Source organism: Crocodylus siamensis, chromosome 3 (assembly GCF_052110815.1).
Source record: "Crocodylus siamensis isolate JL-2025a chromosome 3, ASM5211081v1, whole genome shotgun sequence".
Classification (NCBI taxonomy): domain Eukaryota; kingdom Metazoa; phylum Chordata; order Crocodylia; family Crocodylidae; genus Crocodylus; species Crocodylus siamensis.
In genome coordinates, this window is record NC_143397.1 from 47,328,655 (window position 1) to 47,350,263 (window position 21,609).

The 21,609-nt window shown below is 44.5% G+C and overlaps 1 long non-coding RNA gene across 1 annotated transcript in view; it reads right to left on the minus strand.

The window, feature by feature from the left end:
- Nucleotides 1-21,609, minus strand: part of LOC149868245 (uncharacterized) — a 94,178-nt gene that overhangs the window by 67,344 nt on the left and 5,225 nt on the right. The window lies entirely within an intron of this gene.

Consider the following 21,609-nt stretch of genomic DNA (forward strand, 5'->3'; position numbering starts at 1 on the left):
CTCTAATTGGCAATTTTTTCTCTCCTGTGTGAAAATTAGGAGCTGTATTGGGACTTCCGAATACAACCTAGTGTGTGGTTCAGTAGTGAGATTTACTATTCTAGCAAGCACAGCTGCAGATCTTCAGGTCTGAGAAAGATTGTAAACAGTAAGCTAAATTCTGGTCCACTATTAGGCCTACAAGTGGATGTAGGTGCCTAAGTGTGATTTTATTTTGCCCTTCTCTAGTCCCAAAGTCAGTCTGAAGGCTCAGTGGATGGCATGTTACACAAGTAGATGAACTGGTGGATTTTCAGGAATGTGAACAGGATGGAATCACAAATTGGTGCCTAAATCCACAGGCACGGCCAATAAATGGAGAAGAATGTGTGCCTAGTGCCCAATCTGTCTAACATCATTGGTGCCAGAGCCACATCCCTTTAGCCACTTCCTCATATAGCAGCTAGCTTTGCTGGTTGGTGCAGAAGCCTGTCCTTTCCCATATAGGGAGCATTAGGAAAAGGCAGGGAAAAGCAGAGTGCAAGGTTATTAATTGTGGCCTGGCACATGGGACCAAGGCAAGGATGCTTATTGCACTGTCCACCACTTTGCAGACCCAAGCAGGGTCCAATATCAATCTATTTTTTGCTCTTCTGTAATAAACTGCATCCCACACATTTGACGGAGATCTGATTGTGCTTTTGTTCTACCTATAACTCCCATCCCAATCTTCCAGTCGTTCCACTTGCATAATTTTAACACTGGAGTTTTTTTCAGGCAAAGAGACTCACAGGTCAAGGTATACAGGTTTGTAGCCATATTGCTCTACTGGCAAAAGGAATCACAACTCATGGCAGAGGTGGTATCTCTTATTAGACCAACTAGATATTTGCAACAACAAAAAAATGTTTATTTGCAGTCTTTCAGGCACACTCACCCTTCTTCAGGCATTGGAGAAAGCAAATATTGTAACATTTATCCTGGGTGGAAACAAAAATTCATCTGAAATTGTTTGTGAAAACATGAATTTTCTTTTCCACCTAGGAGAAATTTTACAATCTTTGCTTTCTCCTATGCCTGAAGAAGGGTGAGTGCACCCAAAAGCTTGCAAATAAAGAGATTTTGTTTGCAAATATCTAGTTGATCTAATAAAAAAATATCACCTCTTCCACATGTTTTGATTCCTTCCACGGGTCAAGCACACTTTAGCAGGGATTCATTTTTACTTATTTTCAAAGAAAATGTAAACAGCTTTAAAACTATTCAGTGTTTCCAGGCATAGATTTGAGACAGTCAGATGTGACTACGAAAGGGAAAAATATGGCCCCATATTTAGATGGTAGAGACTTGTTTTTCTCAAAGGAAAGGATTGTATGCTAGATTGAAGTGTAGAATTTCTATTGAGGTCAGTGGGCATTGACTGCAGGTATAAGACTCTTAAAATAATTTCAGCAAAGTCAAATACTTAAAAGCTATGTCATCACAGCAGATTGCACTCTGAGAATAGCAGGAAGGAGTTACATTGCACACTGTTAAAATGTTAGCAACCACATTTCATTTTTGAAAAGGCAATTTATTTGTCCTGAAATAAAGAGTTGATTATATCTCTTATTACTGTTACAAGAACTTGATATATCACAAAGTAGAAGAGTTACAACATGTACCAACTCTCAACCAGGAAAAATGAACCTGATTCATAATTCACTTTGAGAATGTCTAGTTAGTCAATCAAGTGATTTGTAATCATAAAGGCTGCCAGGAATTGAATGAATAATGGACCATTCTAAAATCCTTGGATTTTCCAGTATTCTTATTTCATTATGTGACTTTTATTGCTATTTCTGATAGTTGTCTCTCTTTCCACAGAACAAATTAAACTATGCATATTTACTAGGAGGAATATATTTGACTTTTTAATGTCTGTAATGATTATACAAATAGAGTGACCATTGTACATAACAACTAAATGCTAGATTATATCCATGGAAGCCATACCATTTAGGATGTAGAGCATCAATAGAAACAATCTATCTCTCTCTCTTTTTTTTGTTCTGTTTTTCCTCTTGAAAGATTTTTTAAGGTAATCAATCCTGGTATAGATCATATTGTTACAGTACATTTTCTTGAGTTGTTTTATAACTGTAGAAATGCCATAATTCATATAGCACAGCATCTGTGTAACATCTTCACCCTATTTCCCTTGCTAAAAATCATCTTATACTATAATCTGAGAGGCAAATAGCATGTGACCTCAAACTATGGATTTTTAACAGTAATCCAATTACAAATATAAACAAGGAAATATAAATTACCCTAAACCTTACATTGTTTATGCAGGGGGTAAAGTTTGGTGCCCATATATTGTTTAAATATAAAAATTTAGAATTTTAAGTTTGTTTTTTCTTCATGGATTTTTACTATAGGAATGTGAATGTTAAATAGACAGTTGATATTACACAGGAAAACATAGTATGAGCTGAGAAATGTCACCCTTCTATTTGGTGTCCAGTTGTGTTTTTGTTTATAGTTAAATTCTAATTTTAATCATAATATTTTACATATTCTGATGTCTGATCTAAGCAAAACCATTTTCTAAAAGTAACTAGATCTTTCACGCTGTGATATCTGTGTCATTATTGGCGTGTTGCCCAATGTAAAATGTATGGAATGTATCTATTAAATATTTTTGCCACTTATTCTTTCTATGTATGTAATTTTGTTTAAAATGTATCTAGCTAAATAATAAAATTACATTCACTGAATGTAACATATACATGCAAATGCATTATACATTTGTAATCATGTTGGTGTTGCACAAGGATCATATGCACTTTACAAGCTCTTTGTCTGCAATCCAGATGTGGAAATCAGAATCTACATAAAAACCAAAGGCTAATTCTACATTAAAAAATAATACAAGGAAGATGCACATACATTCATCCAGCAAAGAAATGCAACCCAGGCTCTGGACTTGAATGTGGCAACTTAAAACTACATGGCAATTCATTGCAGAACTGAGAGTACCTTCTCCAAGGGCCTGATTCAAAGTCAGTTGAAATCAATGAGAAGTTTCCCCTTGACTTCAGTGGGCTTTGGAGGAAACCCCAAATAAACTTCACTTCCAGAAGGCAGGATGTAATTAGTCAAATTGGAGTGTGGCCAATGGTTAGTCCTCCCTAGTTTTACAGAAATTTTCTTGGTACCTTTTAAAGATCAGAGCTGAAGTTTTATACCACCTCTAAAAGAGGTAATAATTTTTAAAGGGACCCTGTCAGATGAGATTTAGACTGTGATTTTAAGTTTTGCAGAAGTACTCTTTTGGACACAAGTTTTGTAAAAATCCCAAAAAAGCTTTTTAAAATATTCTAATGAAACTATCTCAATTTTTAACATAAATCCACAATGATATTGCTAGTCCATACATACCAGCATTACACCAAGGCAATAAGACCAGAGCCTGATTTTTAAAATTAAACTAGTGAAATGTAACACCCAGTTAAACTTAAGAAAAAGGCCGAAAGGGGGGGAAAAGAAAAGCAGCATAAATACTGAAAAAAAAACCCTATTGTTAAATGCATTTTGTTATAATATTGCAGTGTTGGGGCAAACAGTTCAGAGGCAAAACTCCTAGGGTGCATGCAGACAAGCATACAAGTGAGGTTTGCAATGCCATAAACCTATCTACAGCACCACAAACCATACGCACCACACATACATGTGTTCACTGCACTGCAAATTAGCAGCACAGCAGGTTTTCTTGGCACTGGGATCTCCCAGTATTAGAAAAAAAAACATGCCAGAAAAAAGCAGGATGGCATACATGGTGGCAGCGTGTACCACTTGAAACCAGAGCCTGGCTAGCCAGAGCCACAGTCTGGCTGGCACTCCATGCACCCAGATCACTGCTACTGCAGCCTGGAAGGCCCCTAGGACTCCAGGTAAGGCTGCTGGGGCCAGACCAGGTGCTGGTCCCAGCCTCCCCTATCCCACCCAGGGCAACTTGCCACACACCAGAGCACACATGCAGGGGCATACCCCAGGGACAAGTAACAGAGCACAAATATGTGCTGCTGCTATTTTTCCCCAGGAAAGTGCACATTCTTGCTCATGAGGATGTGACCCTATTGCCTATAGAGAAAAGAAACATAGTAAAGGTAATCTATGTATGTGTTGTTATATCAAAGATCAAAGTGCTTCAGTTTGCTAAAACATAGAAGGTATAGAGTTGATTGTGGGGTGAGGTGGGGTGGGGGAAAGGGGGTGTTTTGATGTGTACTTTTGACCTGACAATGTCACCTTTAAAAATGGTTCAGAATGGTAAAAAGTCACTTAAGGAAAGAACGTAAACCTTACAGTACTTCATCATTTTATGTCTTCAGCAGCAAGTCTGAAATATCAGCACAGGTTCTAGTTCTGGTCTGATTTGAACTCTTTCCTGGATTAGGCCCTGATACAGCAAGTCACTTATTTAATACTGAAGTCTGATTGAAATCAATGGATATAAATTCTTTGTTCAATTGTGACCTCTAATAATTGTGAATGGTTTCATCCTGGCAGCCCTAGAGAATGAAGGCAATTTCACTACAGGGTGGGATCAAATCCTGATCACCTGGTTAATGCAAACAGTCCCATCAATGTCTAGCTATGAATCACTCTGTTTCTATGAGCTTATTGCATATAAGCCACCCAGCTACCTTCACATAGCTGCATACTCCAGCAATGCAAGCCAGATCAGAAATAGCACAGAAAAGCACTCTACTGTATGGCTTTGTTAATGATAGTGATTTTCTCAGCACTCTTAAATGTACTAAAACTGAAAAGCTGCTTGGAGCCAAAACTATATTTCTTTAACTCCGTTTAATGTAGCCCAAAGTGAGAGAAATGAATGGTGCAACTAATTCTAACAGCTATGCAAAAGCACTGGAACTAGGCAGAATCCTAGCATTTTTAATACAGTGCCTGCAATTGTGTAATGAGGCTCTGGTGTTGTAAGTCATGTACTTCTGACTTCTGGTGCTCTCAAAAAAATACAGTATCAATACAGTGATGCCTGTAAAAACTAAAATAACAGATTCCTGTTCATTAATCTTTGGCACTGGTGTATGTGCCCTTTGTAGATGAGGAGAAATTTGTTATTCATTAAACACTGAGTTTTAACAAAACTAATAGATTTAATTATCCTATACTTTCCATGTTTTAGCAAACCAAAGCACTTTGATCTTTGATATAACAACGCATGCAACAGGGAGGTGAATTTTACTACCATTGGTATAAAAGCCCCATAATAGCAGAGGTTAATGGATGGGCAAGAGACCATACTTCCTTTCTAAATACTGTTCAAAACTGTTTGAGTATTAACCTTTTGAGTCCCATGTCAGGTAGTAATTGAAATCAGTGAGCTTTTTAGCTGAATTTAAAAAAAAAATCCTGGAGAACTAAATAAAATTCAGCAGACTTTTAGACACTCACACAACAGAAATTGTGACTAATTTTCCCTCCTCCTCCACCCCCAAGACAAATGAAATAGTGTTCTTAGCTGGGAAAACTAATTTTCCATGGAATTATTGCTACACACCATTCCAGCCAAGTGTGAAAGCCTCGGCAAACTAGCTTTCTCTTATTCTAACCCTGGTAGTTTTAGGCTTACTTTGGGGACTGGCAAGAGTCTGGCTGGAGATCCAGAAAGGCCAAGTTACTTTTCTCAGCAGAGCAAGTGAAGATCTTAGAGCTTGCGTTGAGTCTGGCAGCTGTCTGCCTACTCTCACGCATATGGGCAAATACAAGTATGAATGCATGCATATATGCCTCTGAGGGAAGAAGGGAGCTGCTCTCTGCTGTTGTGGATGTCTTGAATAAGTCAGGTCAGATGTTCGGGGTCCTGACAGAAAAATTACACTTTAATTTCAGTGGCTACTTATCAATTCTGTCTAGTAGCTGGGCCTACAGTCCTCCAATCTTTTTATGACACTTATACAATGGGTTGTATGCTGCTTTAGTAAGGCTTCATTGCCAATGTGCCCACGTGAAAAAACAATGTTGTTTTCCTCTCTCCAAATGATGGTATTCCCTCTGCCTGGTGGAGTTGACCAACAAACAAAACTTGTTTCCTGTAGAAAATTGTCAGATGTGAAACTTGGCATCATCTCATATGGGGATGGAAATCAAAAAATTCAGATTTTGTTATGAAACAAACCAAATAATGTATTCCAAACTTATTGAAAGTTTCCGTTTTAATAAGGTAAGACGGTTTTGATTTAACTTTGCCTTGACGGTTAAGTTATAACATGTGACAAAGTTAAAAAGTCAAAGTGAACTATTTTGAGCTTATCTGGAGAAAATGTTTTGAAGTTTCACCACAAAAAAAAATTAATGAAATTGGTGCTTTCCTGTGTAGCATTTTGAGGTCTATCAAATCAACATTCTTCAAAACAAACTGTTTTGTCAGAATTATTTTTACCAGTTCCTGTATTGATTTTTTTTTCTTATGTCCAAGGACTGATGTTTTCCATCTCAGAGGCACTGCTATGTCTTCATAACACTGCTTATGCTGCAGGTTCGTCATTTAGATCTCTGGCATTAGAATGCCAATGTCTTGGAATCAGGGAAGAAAATCCCGCTCGGATTTTCTGCTTGATTTAGCTTTACAGAAATGTATCTTTCTCTGCAGTGTATCTCACCCTTCCCTAGGAGACTAGAGACCTTGCCATGACCATCTGTTTGTGGTGCAGGTTGTGTGTTGTTGTGGTGTCTGCTTACTGATTTGTTTCCAGGCAGGTAGCCTGTGTTGACAAAGCATGATCTAAGGAAGCTGTTGGATCAAGTTACTAGCTCCGTTTGTGCTCTCATGCTGAACAACTTCTAACATGTAGAGGATAAGACCTCATCATTAACTTTGGATGAAGGTTGAACCTAGCACACCAGACTGAACCACTGCAGTGCCTGCGTTCAGCCCCCGGGTGAGTCTTGCCAGCTGTGCTGACTTTAGTAGTGTTTCCCACAACTGTGCTGGTTTAAAATGCATACCAGTTACTTGCTTGTGTCTGTTCTACAAGGTCATCCCTGCTGGGGATTAGTTTGTTCAATGTAGTTCAACTGCTTAGGAGTAATAAAAGCTTCAGCCAGTTTGACTGCCTATCACACATCTGTCTTTATTTATGGCCTGGCACCTAACATTACTTTAGAGGCTAAATGGATCCACAAAATCACTTAGGTATCTACATCCCACAAAACTGCCACTTTAGACACTGAAGTCCAAAATTAAAATCTTCAAAATCCCTGCTGTACTGCTGCCGCACTCTGAAGTACCTCAATCCCTTAGCCAGCTAAGTTTCCAACATTAACTTTCACCTCTTACCTAACCTCTGCTTCTAGGAATTTTTAGAATGGCCTTAATCATTTGATAACTATTGACAGTGTTGCGATCACTGGCGTCGAACTGAACCCTGTTAGTTTTTACTAGGCATGCATTTCCCCACCTGCTGGTCTCATAGGCATTCTGAGAATGTAACTAAGAGATTGGGATCTGGCCAAAATGTAGATGGATGAGAAGGTGATGGTGCCTCCCAACCACACCCTTCCTTTTTAGCCAGTAACTTCTTTTTAGCCAGGTAGAAATCTCACCCAGGATACGCAATGCCTGGTTCAGTTCTCTCCTTTGCTTGACTGGATCTGAACCAACAAGTCTCATGTCCCAGAAAATCAGATAACCATTAGGCTCTAGGGTCAAATTTTCATATGGTAGTTTCTGGCCAAATTAGTATTAATTACATCATGAAAAGAAGAACAACTTCAAGAGAATGGAGTGCCTCCCCGCCGTTGGTGAGAAATGTGATTTCAAATTCCCTCAACAGAGTTAGGATGTGAATCCAAATCTCCCATATTCTGGGTGAGTGCTCTAATCACTGAGCTAATGGAGGAAAGGGTATAGAAACCTCCTCCTCTGGCTGCCTTTCAAAAGAAAGGCCTTAGGCACCCAAATCCAATGAAGGGCTCAGGGCTACAAATCTACAATACAGTGACAGTTTCTGAGTGATGGAGGGAAGGGGGCTAAGACTTAATATTCCCCCAACATTTCTGTTGGCCATCTTGCATGGCATGCTGTTTTGGACATTGTTAAGCAAGAATTGCACACAGAGCAAAGGCAGCTATCTCAGGCCAGTGGATTCCCTTAGAGGAGGGTCTGAATGTGCAGGGTGTGCGGTCTGTTACACACCAAACTGTTTTGTGGCACCACAGAGAATGTGAAAACATGTACCACACTGCAAATTTGCAGCATGGTGGCAAAATCTGCTACCAGGATTTCCTGGTAAGGTAAAAAAATACCCTTAGGAAAAAAGTGGCACAAAGCACATATCAGTAGCACGCACTGGAACAGATGGAGGGCTGGCCATCCAGAGCAACCCTCTGGCTGCTGTCCAGGCTCTGTGCTACTGAATCCATGCTCTGCTGCACCAGGACACCAGGTAATACTGCTGGGGTCAGCAGAGGTGCTGGCCCCAGCCTCCCCTACCCTTACCTGGGACAATTTGTTGTGCACTGAAGCACATGTGCAGGGGTGTGCAATGGGGCACAAAGGGGCACAAGTTTGTGCTGCTGCTATTTGTGCCTCTACAAGTGCACACCCCTGCACATGGGGACATGCCCTGCATGGCTAAGGATCCCAAGTGAGATGCTCTGATGCTCCATTTTGTGATACCAAAGTATTTTTTCCATGCAAATTATTAATGTTCACATGCATATAAAATAGTCTGTTTTCAGTGGGCATATCTACACAAGACATTTACTGCAGAGCTGCCTAATTAGCTCCACAATAAAATGTCACCATCTACATGTGCATTGCTATTAGGATAGAGCAGACTAATTCACTCTACCACAGGATAATACTTGTAAATACTGAAGTGAAGTTCTTTACTCTGCAGCAATGCATGTGTAGACGGTAACCCAGATGCTGGCTGGGGCTCAGGGGTGCTTCAGTGCAGGGGCTGCCTGCCAGCTAGCCCCACACTAGAGCACCATCATGCCCCAGCCACCCCCTCAGCAGCACACTGAGCTAGATTGGAGTGACTCAGGGCTGGCAGGCTGACCCCCCCCAGCTCCCTGCCAGCTGGGGCTACTCCACCCAAGCTCATCATGCTGTGGTCCCAGACACATGTTCAAATGGGCACCCAGGAGCAATAAACTCCAGCACTGGTTGAGCTGGAGTTTATTGCTTCACATTAATTACACGTATAGACACACCCAGTATTGTCTTTTAAAAAGTAGCTTTTCCTACAGTACTGATTCTGCTGTGTTCCACTGATGGCAAAAATCACTTCATTCCCACCAGTGAATTTTTCTGTATAAAATAATCTCTGACAAATGGACACAATGGCCATATCCACATAAGCATGAATGGCTGTTTCCCTGGGGACAAGAAGCAGTGACATACCTTGTGCCACTGCTGTTTGTCCCCCAAGGAATGCCTGTCCCACATGCCCTCTGGAGTGCGGCAGGTTACCCCGGGTGGGGTAAGGGAGGTGTGGGCCAGCACTAGGTTGGCCCCAGCCACCTTACCTGGGGTCCTTGGGACCTCCTGGGGCAGCAGCAGCAACAGTCCTACCGCTGGGAGTCTGGCTGGTAGCCGGAGGGTGGCTCTGGCTGGCCAGGCTCCCATTTGGGATGGTGTGTGCTGCACCTGTGTGCCACTCCACATTTTTCTTTACCCCAGGATCTCCCAGGGTCAAAAAAACCCTATGCTACTATCTTGCAGCATGGAGAACAGCTGAATGTGTAGATGTAATGCCACAGACACTGCACGGCCCCACTTGTCTGGACACAGCCGATGTTTTTATCTAATGCAGCATACCCAGCAAATGATCAAGCTGTATTTCCGTCCAATATATTTGCACTACTTGAATAGTAACAAGTTCTAAAAAATAGCTTCAAAAATGTAATCTTGATACCAGATTCTTGGAGAGAGATTTATTCTGGTGATGCACAACTCTCCCAGAAATCAACTATGTGGGAGTAGATGTGTTAATAATGTAGAGTCATTGAGAAACCTATAGGGATTCAGAGCACCATGTGGGTAGTCTAAATAATCTTTCACTATGTGTAAATCCAACATTGGCATAGGAAAACTCTCCATTTTGCCCAAAGATAGCCTGATCCCAAGGTCACAGCTGGAAATTGTGTGTGTGGTCTTACGCAGTAGAATCCAGTGCTAAGGTTTAATCTAATCCGCACATTGAAGAAAAAAATGATAATCAAATAAAAAAAAATGTACATGCCTAGGAAAGTAGAACTTAGTTCAGCATGAATATTTTTCTTATATTAGTATGTTATATTTTCCTGTGGGGCCTGCCTCTTCACACAAACTGCTTGCAGTTGAATGAGGGACAGGGATAATGCATTTAGTATAGGTCTGAGAGTCATACAGTTGTCCTGAACTATGTAAGAGGTTAATGTTTGCTAATCCAACATACTCTATTTCTCTCAAAGCTTCTTTTAAGCTTTGAAGTTTAGATTCTATTGGAATTCATCTTTTATTGTAGACATAGGAAAGGGGAGGGAATAGATTTACTCTTCTGACTCCAATCTACCAGTGCAGGAATCATTTTTCCCCAAAATAAAACTTTCTTAGTAATTAGCAAACAGTCAGAAAGGAATGCAGCAAAAAAGGTTTTGCAGAAGTCTGAAGAAAGCAGCCAGATGTAAAAACTAGGTTTTCCCACTGGAAAGTATTCTCATTTCTCACTTAAATCTCTTAATTTTAAAGGAATGCTCTTGGTTAACAATACTGTCTATTGCTAAGCACAAATAAGCCTCAGAGTAGAAATGCTCTATGTCCTGGCTATGACAGCAAGAGACAGTGGGTTTTTTTCAGGTTTTACTATTTTAATGTCTTTACCTTCTAAGTTCCTTCACAGTAAAATCTATCAGAAATTCAACTGTTGGTCAGTGCTTGGTTTATTATTCCAAAAAGGGAAGAAGTCACAGAACATGAGGGAAGGGGGCATTGTTTAACATAGAGCTGGTGCCATTCTCCAGTACATTAACAATTGAGGCTATTTGGAATAAAACAGCTGTAGAAGAGGGAAGTGGACACCAAAAAATGCTGCTTAGGTATGACAAGGAACACTTTCTGGAATCAGATCATAGAAAACCAGCAATGTTCCCATCTAAAGGCTTTTATTTAACATGAAATGCAGAACCCCATAAGTGAAGGAGAAAGTTTGAAACTCTTGTTTTCTTCCTGTAGGGAAAAAAAAAGGTTTGGGACTTTGGGAACTTTGAGAGATTGCATGTGAATCAGGTACATGGTAGGTGGTAGGAGAATACTTTCTGTTCATTTCAAAGGAGCAATTGAGAGCTTATCGTCAGATTGCAAATATAGAAAGGAAATAAAATGTTTGCTCTGCCCGCCCGTGCTGTCGAAAGCAGGTGTTCCAGCGTGGTATGGCTTTACATAAGCCCGGGAAGAAAATACATTAACACATGACAATATTACTTTTTACTACACGACTAATTACATATAAAGTTTAACTCGAGAACACTAAATCAATACAATTTTCATCACTGCGTTGTGAAAACAAATAGATTTGCACAGCTGACCCATGTCTGCGCATGGAGCAGCCCCACTTCTCTTGTGGGGACAGAGTAAAACACACAACAGTGGCAAGGGCTCCTAAGTCGCCTCTCCCCTCCTCTGCCTTGAAAGCCTTGTCTGTCTGTCTCCATTGCTTCTCTACCCTGGGCAAATTTTTCAAGGCCTCTTTTTTATTTTCCAGACAAATTCTCTTAAAACTTACAGACAGTTCACTCCGAAAGAGTTCAGCCCCACCTCTCCCCGCATCAGACCCTGAGCCCTGACATAAGCCACATGTCTTTGCAATAGCCTAGACAGACCGACAGATCGATAATAGATTAGCTATTGGGTGTCCCATGATATAACCCTTGGGTTTAAGTCTTTCTTAAATGAAACCGAACCCTGCTGTTACACATGAATAAAATACTCCGGAATGCTCCCTCATTATTTAGGTTCACTCCGATTTATTTTACTGAACACACACACACTAAAAACAAATCATTAAAAAAAGAAACTTCTTTTATTTTCTTTTTTAAAAAAAAACAGTTTTACAGCACAGGAGGGTGGGGGGGACTTCTTTATGGCTTTCTTGGGACTTCAGGATTTTGTGTTTCTATTTTTACAAGAATGGGCTGATTTGTCTTAGGCTATTACTGTCTATTACTGCTGGAAGTCCCGGGGAAAGGTGGGAAGCGGCGAATTCTGGCAATCTGCCTAAAGAGAAATCAATGAAACAAATTAATCCTTCGCAGGCTGCAATGACACAGTAATCCATCATTCAGAGCTGCTTTTATACACCAAATCAGAGAGCAGAGGAAAGAGCCCTGGGGGACATCACAGACAACAACTTACACCAACACTGGGAACATACTAAGGAATCAGTTTATTTAAAGAGGATAGATTTCAGTTGATTGCCTATTTCGTTTTATAAAGATTTTTCTTCCGCGGTGTCGGGAAGCCAGGGGCGAGTGGCCCGGCAGGATGGAAGTGCCCGGCCACTGGGACCTTGAAGGGCGCTGGGCAGGTGGCTGTGCAAGTCCTCCGGCGGGCCCCTGCCTGCCGCCGCCTCTCCCTGAAGCCGGAGGATCTAAAATGATCTGAAATGACAAGCTTGCCCTGCCGGCAGCGGCTGAGGGATCTGCTCCCCCCGCCCTGGCCGTTTCAGCACGAGCTAAGTCTGCCCCGCTTGCCCGGCGCGGCGCTGGCTGCAGGGCGAGGAGCCCTCCTCTCCTCTCCCCCCGCCGCCGGCTTCAAGCGATGGGGCAGGTCGCTCGGGAGGGGCAGCCGGGTCCCCTGTGCCTCGGCATTTCCCACCAGTCGCTTCCCGAGCCTTGCCGGCGGGGAGCGGGGCTGCGCCGGGGCGCCATGCTGGCAGGTGCTGGGAGCCGGCTGCCGGGTCCCCCCGCGTTTCCCTAAGTCTCCGAAACCCAGTCATGCATTGCTCCGAAATGGGACGGGGCTTTGCCTTCACGCGCTCCCAAATACCACCTCCCCCTGCGGGGGACTCTGTCCCGCCTGCTGCTGTCCAGGGTCAGGCGTTGGGAGCGGGATCGTCCGGACCGACTTGGCTGGGAAGTCGGGGGGGGGCTCTGCACTAGGAAAGCCGGTCAGCTCACAGCAGCCTGAGCTGAAAGGAAGGAGAGAAACGGGCTCTGAGTAAGGGCTGGGGAGTCCCGGAGGCTGCAGAGAAGCTGTTTCCAAGCTAGAGCCCAGGCATGCAGCCCCCAGCCCCCCTGGATGGTCCTGATGCTCTCACAGTGCGGCGGGGGGGGGTCCTAATGATCAATCTTCAGCTCTAGGCCCTCGCTGAGATGCTGATCAAGGATCTGGATCTGGATGTGGATGAGTCCCTTGTTAAATTGCCCTGCTGTGAGCCCCAGTGCTTTGCTGGGGAAGAGGCGTCCCCCTTGGGATCGCAAGAGCAAACCCCCTCGCCGCGGTGGCTAACTTCCCTGATCTGCTGGACAGGCTCTCTGGGGAGCTGGGGGCTCTTGTGTTGGCCCAGCGGAGCAGCTGGAACCAGGAGCTTTGCAAGCTTCCGGGCACAAGCACCCCTCTTCCGGCACAGGGAGACTGCTCGCGCGCGGAAGCTTGCGAAGAACTTGATTTCCAACTACTTAGCTGGTCTAACGAAAGATAGCACATCTCCCCAAAGACCCTTGCCTGCCTATGGCCCTAGAGCAACATAGTTACAGCCAACCCCCTGATCTGCTGGGAGCTTCCAGGCGACGCCCCAGCAAAGCCAGGGAGTCAAAGCCTGCTGAAGGCCAGAAGGACCTACGTGGAGTAGGGCAGCCAGCCAGTCGGGGCTCGCACTGCTGTCGGGACCCCAGCAGTAGCCCACCTAGCCTGGCACAGCCCCTGGCTCACACCTGGCTAGTGTTCACAGCCAGGACCCCTAAATGCTTATCCTCACTTGCTGAGTGTGGCCCACCTGAACCTCTCCCTCATGGTTGGCTCCTCCACTGCTAACAGGGGGATAATAGGACCCAACAAAAGTTTGGATGAGGCTTAGCTAACTGCATAATATGCAGTGTGACCCAGATCTGGGTCCTCCAGATCCAGACCCAGAGGTTGACTGGTCTCCATGAACCTAGAAGTCCCCCCACCCCCCGCTCCTGAGTGTCAACCCTGTGCCCTCATGATTACTATGAGTTTCCTACTTCCCCCTTCATCATCCCCGTCCCTCAGTGATCTGCTTCCATTGCACAGACCCCAGCAGGGTTTCCCCCATGGCCTTCCAGCTCTTCAGTCCTAGTATGTAGCAAGGGGGACGTCTGGGAGTGGTTTTGCCTGCTAGAAACCTACCCCACACGGACCAAACCCCGGTGAGGGACCGCCGTGGCATTACCGAGTCTGCGGAAGACTGCCTCTGCTTGGGATGCCTGTTTTATCCCATCTTCCCCTTCCTTGGGAAATGGAGAATATAAGGACCCGGTGCTGTTGCTGGGGTCAGTAGAAGTATGCTAATTGGTGAACCTAATTGCTTCAAGCAGTCGTGCCTCTAAACATGGAGAGCGTAGTTGATGGAGTCAGTCTGTTCCTAATAAAATGAAGAAGCACTGAATTAAATTCCCAAGAAAGGGACTATAAAAGTTTCCACAGTGTAACTAAATGACTTCACCTATACTATTACCCCTCGGATGACATCTTGAAAGAAAGCAGATTCAATTCAGCCTCCATATTCATAAATTGGCTGTGCTTAGGCCAGTAAATCTGGATTGATTTAAAAAGGCTTTTTCATCCTTCCAATCAAATGAAGTCATTGTTAATTAGATGTTTTCTGTTAACAATGTCACTCTTCCCTGCATTACCTGCTCACACATTCAGTGGACTTATTACAACATCTGGATCAGCAGGTTTTCGTTATCAGGCTGGGGGGCGGGAATAGTTTGGCTAAAGAGAGGTTTTTCTTTTGTCAATCCCTGTTTCAAGGAACATAGTATCCGCTCTACTACTGGCGATATAAATGCTATCTCTCTCTCTCTTTCCCCCCACCATCCCGTGTCGGCGTCTGTATGTATTAGATGATAAATGTCTCTGAATGAGCTCTGGAAAGAGGGTCTCCTACGAACCTACTCTCGTGAAATTTAAAGCCATTTCAGAAAATTGTTAGCTGAATTTCCCGAAGAAAATTATTTCGAGTCAACAGAGCCTAACTTCAAATATTCTGTATTGTGCGCATAATGGAAACTGGAAAGTGGCCGCAAAAATCCTTGCTGGGCTTCATCGCCCAGCAGTGCCAATGCTTAAGTATCCAAATGAGACACCTGATGGTAAATACCTGGAACCGGGGAGAGGTGGCAGGTTAGAAATTAACCCGATGCTTCATTTTTGAATGTGAACTGCTTTAAAAAAAAAAACTGCGCCAGAAAACCCCTGCTCCACGAATTTCCCTAGGAAGTACCAACAAGACAAGGGCTGCAGTTGATAAAGGCTGGAAGGAATTACAGAGGAGATCCCATTTAGTTGAACGGTTTTATAAGCCATGTATAGTGTCGTGGTCTGCTTGTCTGCTGGAGGAAATCATGTTGATATTACTCCTTTATGTTTCTCAATTAATATCCAAACATGACTAGTTATTACCTACCGCTCTCAGATCTCAGCACTTCTCAGTGCACATCCTGGCACAAAACACGCCAGTGAGAAAGAAACAGGATACCAGTTACATCCTTCGAGATACGAGCTGATATGAGGCTGTCCTAATAAGGGCTATGAAATGTGTGCACCGCTTAACTAACACCGCAGTGAATCACTGTGCAGCAGCGAGGCAATACGGAATTTAGCCATCTCTCTCAGCCTGGCTGGAGCAGGAAGGAGCATCCCGTTTAATTAGATACAGCAGGTGTTTTGCCAAGTGCTTTGCACCTAAACTGGTGACCTCTTCAGATTTTCCTCTTTGTGCTACATAAGCCCATCTTCATCCCATTTAGGATGATTCAGGCATGTGCTTCGTGTCTTTCTCTCAGAATTGGCTCCAAATAAACGGATCACAAATGTAAAACTATCCCCCCAAGACATATGAGTAAGAATTGTCAAGGAGACTTTGGTCCACTCTCCATGTCTATTATGCTACTCACTCATAATGATCCCCTGTGTTGTGTCATACGTCATCATGACACTGATCCATGACACAGTTTAATGCTATTCAGTGATGCTACAGCCTAGCAGGCTGCCTTCACCCAGCACCTTTGTAAGTCATTGGAAATGAACATCCTGGCTTCCTTTCAAAAGGGCTGTTAAATAGCTTAAATTAAAAACAATCATCACAGGCGTTTCACATCCAGACACAAGCTCTGCCTGCTTCATGTTTTATGTATTTCTTCGGTTCTCCTCATTTTTGCATATGCTCCCACATCTAAATAGCTGTCCTTATCCTACGTCTACCTCCAGGTAGAAAACATGCTTTATTGCTTTCATAAGGGTTGCACTCCCCTCAATTCTTTTCCCGAGCTGTTTTACAAGTTACACCACAATTGAGGGTTATACGCTGCAAAGCTCTCCTGACAACAAAATAAGAAAGAGCTCTCCCTTTTAGCTACAACGGCGCTTTTGACTCCTGAGATCCATAAAGGTATGTCTAAAGCCCTGCACACGCGGGTGTAAGCTATGGGCGTGGGTGCAGCGCATAGGAGAAAGGGTGGGGAGGCAATGCAATTCCTTGATGCCCGGGGAGGGGGGGCGGTTGGAAAGCTACTGATCTGCGGTGTGTGGCATAATAGCATTGCATACACACAGGTGTAAATAAGACCCGAAGGCTTCAGCCTTCAACTCTGTCCCAGGGATCCCATATAGAGGCAGTGCAGCCACACAGTGCAGGAGCCTTGTCAATCGCCCACGCACACTACAGAGACCTCATCTGTACAAATAAAGCTGGAGGGGTGGGGGGGGGGGGCGAGGGGAGACAGGCTTCTGGGACTGGAAATGTTCACTTCCATTTTGCCTTATGAAAGCCTGGGGCTGGGGGGAGTTGTCTTAGCTCAGGCCCAGCGGAAACGGCCGGCAGGAGACTGCTTTGTGTCCCCCACGAAGCGCCCCCGAGGCTGGCCCTGACAGGGAGATGGGCACAGGGTGGCACATGCAGGGCGGGTAGCCGGGGAGGGGCCACACTGGGAGGCCTTGCCAGCCCCGATGCTGGGAGGCGGTGCTGAGCTCCCTCCTGGGCTGGAGGGGGGAGGCTTGAGCATCCCTCAGGAGGAGCTCAGCACACGTCGCAGCATCGGGCCCTCACCCAGCGAGAGGCTCCAGCCACTGCTGCTTGCGGTCCAGCGAAGGTTAACTAAGACTTTCTCTGCAGCTGCTTCTCTAGTGAAGGGCTCGGGGAGGGCTGCAGACAATAGCAGCAGCTGAAATACCTGCGATCTATCACTGCAATAAAAGATGTACAGTAATGTGGAGTAATTGCTCTTTCCGCTTCCAGAGGGAGCTCAAAGCTGAAAAATCAAGGTTAGGATCCCTCCAAACTGTCGACAATTTCCACAGGACGCATGCAAAAGGCACAGAGACAAACAGACAGAGCCCCTCAGCTGTCTCAGGAGGACCTCTGAGATTCATTTGCCAAAGAAAGAGGGCTGCTTTCAACAGAGATGAATATATTTATCCCAATAACAGCGTAACATAGGCACCTGCTGTTTTGGCTGGGTCTAGCTGCAAAAGAAACCAGATGAAAAAAAAATAAAGGGGGGGTGAAAGGTGAGAGAAGAATGAACCTACTTAATGCATGATTAATAGGATAATAATTATATTTATTACAGACCAGAGGATGGTTCAGCCAATGTATAAGCTCCGGATGTAGGTAGCAGTGCAATGCGTTGGTGTATGTGCACACACAGCTCATGGGGAGTGTGTGCGCATATAAAGACACGTGTGTGGTGTGTGCGGAAATATATATAGAAGCTATATGCATACACACCCCTATGAATAGAGTCCATATGCATGCATGGAAGTGTACATATGAATGTATATCTGTTTACAACTCTATATTCCCAATGTATATTTATGGGATTGGAGGGGGGTATCTCTGTATCACCAGTGTGTAAATATGCGGGAGTCTATAGCACATGTTTTATTTAATATACATAATCCCATTCGGTAGTTCACAGTTCAGGAGCGGTTAATGCTAAAAATTTAATGCAGCCTCTGAAATGGCAAACTAATTAGAGTTACAGAAGGTGCCTCAGATACAAGCCCAGTTGGGGATTTGGCCATTTGGAGTCATGTCGCTTTCTTTGTGCTCCCGGGTGTTTCCAGGAGCTGCTTGAAGCTAACTCACCTCTGCTCTGAACCCTAAGGCGAGTCCAGTGGGTCTCTACTATTGCAGCCCTTGTCCCTCCACTGACTGCTCACCTGAGCCAGCAAAATCCTGCCCTGGCTTCTTCGCCAGCCAAGTGGCATTCACCAAGCTTGCAAGAGCCTGGAAACGCCCAGCTAATCCCACAGCCAAGCGCTCGGTGTCCAAATCTAACCCCGCACCAAGACAAAACGTGAGCTGCCTCTTATCCTGTGCATAAATCACCAAGAACAAGTTACCAATTTGTTTCCTTCCGAGAATCCCAGTTTATTGCTCTTTTACCAACCAGATGACACGCCACTGTTCAAAAAAAGTACATTAAAGAATCATCGCAGTCTCCCTGTCAAGTCATTACGCCTTTATCCCCACCAATTAACCACACCTCACAGGGCTGCTATTAAACAGCAACAGAGCGTTGAAAAGTAAGGTGTCCCGTTTCGTACAGACGTCGGGATTTAAGTCAGAAAAGTACAGCAGACAGCCACAAATATGCTTCCCAAAGTCCAAGAAAGCTTTCCGCAATCGTCTTAAGAAAAGCTGACCATGCTGATAACCTGAGGCTGGGCGGCGGGGGGGGAATGAAGGAAATGTAGCCTCTGTACATCAGCTGCACACATATATGCACCCTTTGAAATGGGGGGTGTTAAAAAAAACCCAGGTAGTGTATGCGGGGGGTGTTAATCGGCCGGACACTGCATGATCGTTTCAAAATCGCTTTTAGAAAATCGCACGCGCTGTGTCAGCGTCCAGACGACTCGAGAAAACTTTGCGCCGGAGACAAAAACTTGCTTGTCTCGCTTGGCGCAAAGCTTTGCCCCGAGAGAGACCCGAGGGGTGTCTGCTGGGGAAGCCCACCTGGTTGTCTCCGAGCCGCAAATAGCTGGAGGACCCGCTGGAGCCTGGTCCCCAGAAGGCAGGAGCTGACCCCTCGCGAGCCCTGCGCGGAGGTATCAGGGGTGTCATTGCATCAGGGCAAGCTGGCGGTTGCAGAGGAAGCGTCCCTTTTGATCCCAGTTCCCTGTGGGCGATTCTGATACTCACTGATATAAATCATCCTGTTAAAGCAGGACTTTCCACCCTGCTCGCAAACTCCCTCTCGCTGAGATGCCCCCTTTTTCCTGCACTCTCGTCTTGATCCAGCGCAGTCCAGAAGCCACTTCTGTTGATCTGCTTGCGGGAGCAATTGTGATGCGACACCCACTGCAACGCATGGGTGCAGAGAGCCCGGGAAGGTAGCTTATTAAAAGGTTACCTTCCCTACCTGTCCCTTTCCTTCCTTAGTTACAACAAAAGGCATCCCGGCTACTTTCAGTGACAGTGACTTCAGTCTAAATGTTTGGTACACAAATTTAGCAAGCCTAAAGGAGATTAATTTTTCCAGAGTAATCCAATTAAAAGATTTCTAAACTAATCTTTTTTTTTTTTTGGAAAAAAAAATAGTGTAAAGCTAAAGAGGAAAATCGTTTTTATGACAGTGATGTATTGCACTGCTAAATTGTAAAGAACGAGCCTCCCCGCATCGGAGATGACCACTGCATCCAGGCTGGAGCTGCACACACGAACACACATGTCGTACTGCACAGGGGGGTTGGAGAAGACGATCTCCCATCACGGAAGCCTGCCCTTAAAAAAAACATGGAGGGAGTTTGGTTGCTTACAAGCACCATAGACTTTTTAAAGTGCTAATAGATTTATGGGCTCTTTTCCGACGCCCATCCAGAGTAATTAGCACATATGTTCTAAATAGATGATAGTTTTGTGAGCAATAAAGCAATTACCCATCGCTAGAGCTGACAGTTCCTCCAACTAAACTCCACCCAGCAGCTAATTGGGAAAGTCATTTCAGCTCCATTGTCTGCAATTAGTCCTGCTAAACTACTACACCCAAACTAGCTGGTTTGAGGTTTATTTATTCATTTCTATTTGCATTTACAAACGTTTACCAAATATCGCTTAACTTTTCCAGCGTTTAGTTCATGTCTGCTGAGTCTCTCTGGGGCTTCATTTTTTTCGCTTTTAAGTATGGTCTCGTCTTTCAGTCCCTTTCTTTCTATCAGTACTGGGAGGTTCAGTGATTCATAAACATTTGTCCACTATGCTGAGACCGTTTGTTAAAACAATATTTCCTCAGCCATTCAGGAAATGTAGCCAGGTTACCCAAATGGGCGGGCGGGGTGGGGCTGCAGCTTGCTAAAATAATTTTGATTTCCTTTCAGCTCTTAGCTCTTGCGTTTGGGGACACCGGGGTGCCTTTTGCCCTGCCCCACAGCTCGAAATCAAGGCAAAGGAGTTGCTCTGTTTATTGACACGAGAGCTGCCCCAGCACCAAAAAAGCACCCAGGGGCGTAAAGTTCCCACTCACTTGACAACACAGTGGGTTTGCTTCTTGACTCGGAGGGAGGGTTTTTAGGGAAATTTGGAAGGGAAGAAGCTTTTCGAGGCAGCAGTCAGAAGTTTTCCCCTCCTGACGGTGGAAAAAAAAATTAAGAGGCGTTACATGTTCAGGACTTGTGCACACTGAGTGGAAAAAATGTGTTAAACATCGGTTTGACGCCCCACCGGAGCTTCAAAATATATACCGGCTGGGTTTCTTCTACTTAATTTAATCTTTATTGGACTGGGTTACTCTTTCCTGCTATTCACCAGAACTCCCAGCAAAATGCATCATTGGAGGGGGTGGAGGGGAGGGCTTGCTTAGCCCTTCATTTTAACTGCAGACTTTAGCAGGTATTTAGCAGGGGGGCACTCCAGGGAGTTTGAAGTAGGTTTCTCAAGTCAAGGCTCCTGCCCAGGGCTAAGTTGGTCCTGGCATGTAAAAGATTTGTGCGTTGGGATGGGAACTTGTAGCCTTAGCAACAAAGTATTCACTTAAAGGAATTCACAGCTCTAGCATCCTGGGCACAGAAAGCACCGTGGGGAGAAGGGCAAGGGCGGGTTGTTGGGGGTAGATCGGAAGCTTCCCAGCTTCTGGAGCAAAGCTGTTTCATACCTAGGAACAGCAAACGCCGGGATTTCTCCCCTCCCTTCAGCATTTTAAAAAAATAAATAACCCTTAGAAAGAAAAAAACAAACTTCCCTCTCTTTTCAACCAGCCTGTCAGACTGACTATGGGGACTCTGATCCCAGTCCCCTGGCGTGGACTGCCCAGCTGCAGGCAGACAGCTCTCTATATTTATGGGAGAAAAGCTTAACCCCACAAAGGGCTCCTGTTCCAGTCGAGGTGCCTGCTTCCGATGTGGTCAATGCCCTGGCAAAATCCGCCCTGGATCTAAAC